This window comes from Pteropus vampyrus, unplaced genomic scaffold (assembly GCF_000151845.1).
Source record: "Pteropus vampyrus isolate Shadow unplaced genomic scaffold, Pvam_2.0 Scaffold1, whole genome shotgun sequence".
Classification (NCBI taxonomy): domain Eukaryota; kingdom Metazoa; phylum Chordata; class Mammalia; order Chiroptera; family Pteropodidae; genus Pteropus; species Pteropus vampyrus.
In genome coordinates this window covers 36,037,517-36,045,122 of record NW_011888782.1, presented here as the reverse complement: position 1 = coordinate 36,045,122, position 7,606 = coordinate 36,037,517, and positions in this window count along the sequence as shown.

Sequence of the window (7,606 nt, the reverse complement as noted above, 5' to 3'; positions counted from 1 at the left end):
GATCTCATTCTGCAGCACTATTTGGGTCTTTTGTTGATCTTTCTGAAGCAAAATCCTTGACAATTCATTTCTCCAAAGACAGAAGAAACGATGTCTTTGTTCCTATATAGCATTTGCTTTGGATCAAAGGCAAAGATACGTATTTTTAGGCATGATGAACTTTTTCTACAGTTAAGCAAAGCTTGATGTGGGCAGAAAAGAAGCCTTTTGTGTGCATGTGCGTGCGAGCATGTGCGTGTGTATGTGTGTGTGTGTGTGTAAGTTCCAAGTAAGACATTGATGTTCTTTCCTGGGGCTGAACACTCTTTGAATCCAACAGCAAGCCAGAGCCTGCGAACAAAACCCTTCTATTCACTGCAAACTGTAATATCTTTGCTAAACATTCTTCAGAGAATTCCCAGCTTTGTTTAACAGATTACCAAGGCCCCTCTTTAAACTACCCAGCTGACCCCTGTTCATCTAGTATCCTCAGTGTTTTCAGGAGAAAAAGACTGTCCTCACCACATTAAACCTTGCTGTGGGATAGAAGACAATTTTGCACCAAAAAAAAAAAATCTCTGACAAGAATTACAAAAGGCCTTTAGGTACATACGCAGGCAGAAAAATCTATGAGTCAGTAAGAACAGAATTATCTCACCTTAACGAGACTCACAAAACATTGGACATTTTAGAGCACAGTCATTATGTAGGGAAAACGAAGTTTTCGTCCTGATTCCGTTAATGTTGTGTGTTCAGGGCATCCCGTCTCGGCTTCGTCCGAGTTCCAAGGCCCTTTCATTCAAGGCCCATGACACCCATGATGCTAGTACATGCTCCTGAGGAAGTAAAAACCTAGACTTCTTTCAATTGGAAATACAAAAAAAGAAAGTGAGGGGACTTTTGGAGCGGAGAGTGGAGGAGAAAAGGTACTTTGTAAAAGGACAATTTGTACCCCCACGATTGATAATAATTCCCAAGGCTTATACTTAAATCAAACCATGTCCAGTTTCTGATGCAAGTGTCAAAAGATAAACTGGGGCATACTAAAACTTTTAAGGGTTTGTCTGAGCTTTCATTCATTCGAATGGGGCAGTGCCAAACCTGACGTGGTCAAGAGCCCTCTGCCAACATGAGGCCCAGGAAAGACATGTAGAGAAAGTGCGGAAGTAAAGAAAGAAAATTATTTGATTTTTTTGTAGCCTGAAGCCTACTTGGCTGTTTGTGAATGGTTGTCTTTAGTGTTTTGATTTTGTAATCTGAGACATATATAGACTAAGATTTTGGTTTGTTTACATAGGCCATTAGAGTCACCTCCATCTAATGGCCTCCTGGTTTAATTAATCTAACAGTAGTCAGTCAAAAGCTCACTGGACTTAGCTCGTATGCCCTGGGTTGAGGTCAAGCTCTGGTACTCACTAGGCCCGTGACATTGGGCAAGGCTTTTGATTTTTATGGGCCTCAATTTCCTTATAAGTCAAATAAGGGAACTAAGAGATTTTTAAGGTTCTTTCTATAGGTCTCTCCATGACTCTTAGTAACCAAAACAACTAATTAGCCCTCCCTTCTTCTTTCACTTCTTCCCTTCTGATCAGCTCTTGGCCTGAGATAAGATCAGGATTTTGTCTAGTCGGGTTGTCTAGAAATGTTGTTCCTTCATTTTAGGGCATGCTCTTTCCTGAGTTGGCTGCTCAGAGTTGTTAAGGCCCATCTCCAAGGAAAGTTGGAGAAAGAGCACTTTGGGAAAAGGAAAAAAACTCTCCTTGTTGATGGTTCACTCTCTTGAGTAGGACTTTTAGATACAGATCTCATTTGCTCTTCAATCCTGAGAGGAAAATATTGTTAAGATTATATTACAGATCAGGAAACTGAAAGTCAGAAGAGTTAAAATGACTAGGTAAAGGGGGCGAGAGGCAGTCTCTTTCATTTCAGGAGTCAGAAATTTTTTTCTAGAAAGATCTAGATAATAAATATTTTAGGTTTTGCAGCCCACATGGGGTCTTGACTCATAGCCTTCCTTGTTTGCTGTTTTACAACACTTTAAAAACTTAAAACCATTCTTAACTTGCCATATGTGAAGTTGAGTGTGAACAAAAACAGGCTGCCAGGTCACTATTTTGCTGAGCCCTTAAGGTCATAGTACAGGAAAGATGAGGCAAAGAGCTATTTGCAGCATCGTCTCTAGGGGCAGAGGAAACCAGCATGCATGTGCATCACACACACACACAGGTGTGTGTGAGTGCAAGGGGAGAACTTTCTGAAAGCATTAAGTTGCCCAGTAAAGTCCTTAACTCCCTGCTTCTGCAACGCTGTCTTCTACCTGCATTTTTCCCAGTTACCAGGCTAGCTGGGATGGTTTGAGTCGGGTTTCCGTAACTTAAAAATCACCAAATCCTGGCTAACTTAACTTTCTACCTCCAAGAACTCACAGCCAGCCCCTCCCTTGATTCAAGCAGTCTTAGAGCAATTCCCATGCAGCCCACGCACTGTACAGCTCTTGTTCAAGGGTACGTGACAAAGACCATACCTGCTGAATGTTTCACGCAGTAGGCATACACGTTTTTTTAGGAGAGAAAATGAAGAAAATAGAAACTTTTTACTAAACGTAAATGTGAGCTCTCTTTGCACAAACACTTAGAGTCATAGCACATAGTTCAGGCAGCACTGTGATTTTTAAGGAGGGTGTCCGTGATGTCACAGATGGTAACAGAGGCCTCTGACCAGGAACCCAGGGCTTTGACAGAGCAGCTGCCTCTGCCTCTAATTCAGTCAGTCCTGAGGAAGAGTCGCTGCTCTCTGGAAAGTATGCACTGTGGGTCATGTTCAAAAATTGCCGTTGCAAGTGGCCTGGCGTTCTGCATAGGCAGCGGAAAAAGACAGAATTTAATAGGTGGGACCCATAACATTCACTGAAGTGGAAGGTCTGGTTGCCACATGGATCAGCTCTATGGGTACAGTGACTGACCCCCAGAAGCAAGGTGGGAAGGGACAGATTCCTACGGGGTGTCTGGTGGGAAATTTTTTTCTTAAAAGATATGTTTTGGCAAAGAAGTTTGTAAAAAGCTACCACACAGCCTTTTCCATTACCTAAACTGGAGAGGCAGACTGTTTTAAAATAACTTTTCATCCTTTTCAGAAAGAGGAAAACAAAATGGTTATGAAATAAGAGTTAAATATGGTGATGGTCAGACTCAATGTCAAATATTCTGTACCCTTGTTCCCATTAAGCAAATATGTGGTGACAGAAAGAAATCTAACTACGGGCGGTGAACGCATAATGCAATATATATACGCCTTACTGTCCTTACTGTGGAATTGTACACTTGAAACTTACTGGATTTCATTAACCAATGTCACCATAATTTAAAAAAAAAAATAAAACAGTAAATTTGTATTTGATTTGACCAAGTGTCTGGAATTGGGTTGTAGGAATGATGCCCACCACAAGGAGAACGCTGGAGAGATTGCCCTTCTGAATGAAGTAGAGTGGGTGGGTTGACCCTTTCAGGATTAACTAACTTCTCAAATGTGACCGTGTCTGGGAACCTCCTGGGGATCTTGTGAAAATGAATATCTTGATTCAGTGGTTCTGGGATGGGCCTGAGAATCTTCTTTCTAATAAGCTCCCAGGTAATGAAGATGCAGCTAATCTGTGGCTGCACTCAGCAGCAAGGGACTGGAGGGTACTAAGGCCTTAGTGCTGGTGAAATTCTGTCACTGATAAATGTTAATAAAAATAGCTAACGTGTACTGTGTGCCAACTATAAGAAATGAAGTCACAGAGCTGGTAAGGAAGGTTGCTGTCTCTAAAGCCCACGCTCTTCCTACTGCTTCATGCTGGCTCACTGCAGGGTAGAGAGGTAAGTGGGAGAGCTCAGGCCCTGATAGTCCAACAAAAGGTCCAGACCTAGCAGCCCAAGGAGCCCGTAGCCCAGGTGCAGTTGGCGTATTCACTGGGCAGATCCTTCTGGATGGACGATTGGCTGCGTTCAGTGAAAAGCATTCCGGGATTTTAAAAAAGTTCTTCTGGCATTTCCAGACACTGATAAACAGGCTAGTCTTTCTACTCAGCCAGTTTGACTGGTTGTGTAGAAATACGGTAGTATTAGAATGAACGAAAATAGGAAAACCTCTAACTGACTGAAAAATGTTTGATTCTACACAAAATACAGTAGAATGATGAACTGCTCCTCTGAGGCCAAAGCAGGATGGAGCTCACCACAGTTTCTGGTGCTGCGTGGTATTCCCCAGAAGGCAGATGCCAAGAACTTGGCACAGACTCCTGCCTTTGCTTCTTCAGCTGACAGTTAGTAAAACATGGAGCCACAATGAACAAATCCTCCAGAGGGGAACTGTATATTTCAGGCTATTTTGTCTCTGAAAAGAAGCCTAGATTCCAGAAACTTTTATGAAATGGGTTTATCATCTCAGCCTTTGTGCTAATTGAACGTGGGTGACTGTGGACCTGCATGACTGGGAAGAAACACAATCAGGTTTTCAGAAATGTCTACCCTGGAAAGCTTCACAAAAGAGTTTTTTCTCTTTGGCCTCCTTTCTGAATAGTTTCTGTTGTAGAGCTCCAGGTAGAAGCAGCTGCAGGCGAAACTGGGACACAAGGGAAATTTCTATCTGACATTTTCCCATCTCTTGCATCTGGGTCCTTTCTTTCTACCCTCCACCCACAATACTGAATTCTATCCATAAGCACAAGTGAGTATAATATCTGCAGCGGAGGGAGATATCATTTAAGTTGTCTTTTAAAATCATTTTCAACAGTAGTCATCAGTTACCTGAAGTATTTACTGATAAAAATTCGGGCTGTGTGGATCCCAAAGACCATAAAGCCTATGGGGCTGGAGGACTGTCCTGGTAAAAGGACTCAATGACAGTCAAGGTAGAGACAAGGTGGCCCTGATCATGCGCATCTCTACTCCTTAGGCACAGGGCAATGTAGGAGGTCACTGAGGAAGCCTAGAGACCAAAGGGCTTGTGACTTTGGGGGTAAGTTGAGACTGCTTTCTATTACAGGAGACAGAAGTATTTGTGTTGAATGTACTTATTCAATAACAAATTCTTACTCAACAACAAAAAACTAGAAATAATTATCAATAGTGGGGGGAGTGGGTCAAAAAAATTACGAAACTAGTAAATAAATCATGAAACTGCCATATAATGAAGCCATTAAAATAATGTTAGATCTACATGTTCTGTTAGGGAAAGGTCTCTAAGCATATTGTTAAACGAGGCAAAATAAGAAATGCATAATTTGCTCCTGATTGTTTTTGAAAACACATAAATATATCACTGGGTATGTAAATAACATTTCTGGAGTAACACATAGGAAAATATTAAAAATGTTTGTCATTGGTAAGGGAAGCTACTATCTTCACTATATACCTTTAGATAATACTCTTGCTATTAATAGTATGAGTTAACATTTATTGAGTACTTGCACTATGCTAGACAGTGTGCTAGGCGTGTCATCTCATTTAATCATCCCCAAATCCATAGGACAGATTTTATTATCTTTAGCTTACCTTTGCATAAACTGAGAAACAGAGATGTTAAGTAACTTGCCCAAGGCCACACAGCTAGTAGGTGGCAGAGCTGCAACTTAAGCTCAGCCTCCAGAGCACTTGTACTTCACCACTATAAAATAGTACCTCTATTATTATCTTCTTTTTACAGATGTGGAAATAAAGGCACAGGAAAGTTAAGCAGTAGATTCAAACTCAGGTAACTCTGTCCACGGTGTTACATGTTCTCTCTTCCTGTACTGTTTAAATTTTTATGAAGCAAAAAAATGGAAGATATTCTATAGTTTAAAAAATTCTTTGAGAAGCTACTATGTATTATTTGTACTAGGAATACAGAAACTGGCCACCTAGTCTTGCACTTTACAGGTGACAGTGGAATGGGAGATACTTATAAATGAAGAGACACTGCATACATAGTAGTAGACAGGGAAGTTCAAGATGCTTTGGAGGCCAGACTCCAGCTCCAGACTGGGGATGGGAAAGCAAGGAGGGAATCCCAGACCTATAATATCTGAGCTGAGTTCTGGAAGGATAAGTAGGAAGAAGTTAGCAAATTAAGAAGCTGGTGATGAGGGCTGGTAGGGGGGTAGGGAAGAGGGAGAGGCAAAGATGGAGGCATAAAATAATAGGTGCTTCCAAGAACTGAAAAGTTCAGGATGGTTCCGGTGCAAAGTTAAGAAGTCTGAGTAGGTAGAAATCAGACTGAAGAAGTAGTTGGGAGCAAACCAGCACATTTCAACTGAAGAGCTGTTGGTCTCATGATGGGGCAATTGTTCATTGGGCAGAACTGCATCTCTCATTCAGGATGTTCTGCATCCCTGGCCCTAGTCCACTAAATGTCAGTAATATCTCAGTTACTGAGAAACTCTAAATAGTTTTAAATGCTAGATCCCATCCTCTTTTGAAAACTGTTGAGATACAAAGTCTTGGAGGTCATAAGAGAAAAGGACTGTATTGTAAAAGCAACAGGAAGAAAAACATGAAGGAAAACAACAATTAGCTTTGTGTTTCAGAAATATTTCTTAGATTGAAGGATCCCATATAATTTGGAGGTGTGAGAAAATTGGAAGCAGAGAAAACAATTAGAAGGTGGTTGCTACAATATAAGCAAGGAGTTCTGAGGGCCTAGAAGAAGGCAGTGAGAAGCAGGAAATAGATTAACTACCATGAAGACGATATTATTAATATATATGTCTACCAACTGGTGGTGGAAGATTAAGGAGAGAGCAGCCAAGAAGTCACCTGGGTCAACTTTGGTGACTTTGGATAGACAATGGAGCCATTTGCCATAAGAAATATAGAATGAGGAAGTCTGAGAAGGGGGAAGATAATTTTATTTTGGTCATATGAGATTTGAAGTGCATTTGTCACATCTGAATGGGGATGTCTGGTGGGTCAAAGAAGGAAGTTGGAACTGGAGATAAAAGCCGAGTCATCCAAGTGTGTGTATTGTAGTTGGAATCACGGACAGTGAACGAGTCTAGATGACTCATGCAATAGATGAGTATCCCACGTTGCCTTGTTAGGTAGGAAGAATCATATGAAACTGACAAAATTTAACTTTTTTTTGACCTTCAAGAAAAGAATCCCATATGGTTCAAGGATAGTCCCATCTTTATACCTTATGAGGTTACTTTCATCCTCTGTAATACTGTGATTTCTAAGAAATATATATTTGGTCATTCAGATGACCAAATATCATATCCACATACATTTCTCACACATATTTGGTCTTCACCCATGGTTTCTGGCTTACAGCTCCCCATACTCTTGAAATTTCCTGAGTAATGGGAGTATTTTTTGTCATAATATTTGGTCTCCTGTCCTCAGTTCCTAAATCACTTCAGAGCCATGAAGGTGAAAAGGGTGTCTTGTTTTTCATAACTAGCCCCTTTCTACCACAATTGGGTTCATGTTAATGAGTCGACTTTAGAAAAGCACCTAGAGATGGGGGTGGTTGCCATGGGAACCAACCATAAATAGATGGGTGGACCTTTTAGTCCTACCCATGATTTCTGGGAGGGAGAGAGGGACTGGAGATTAAGTTCAATCACCAATGACCAATGATTTAATCAATTGTGCCTATGTAATAA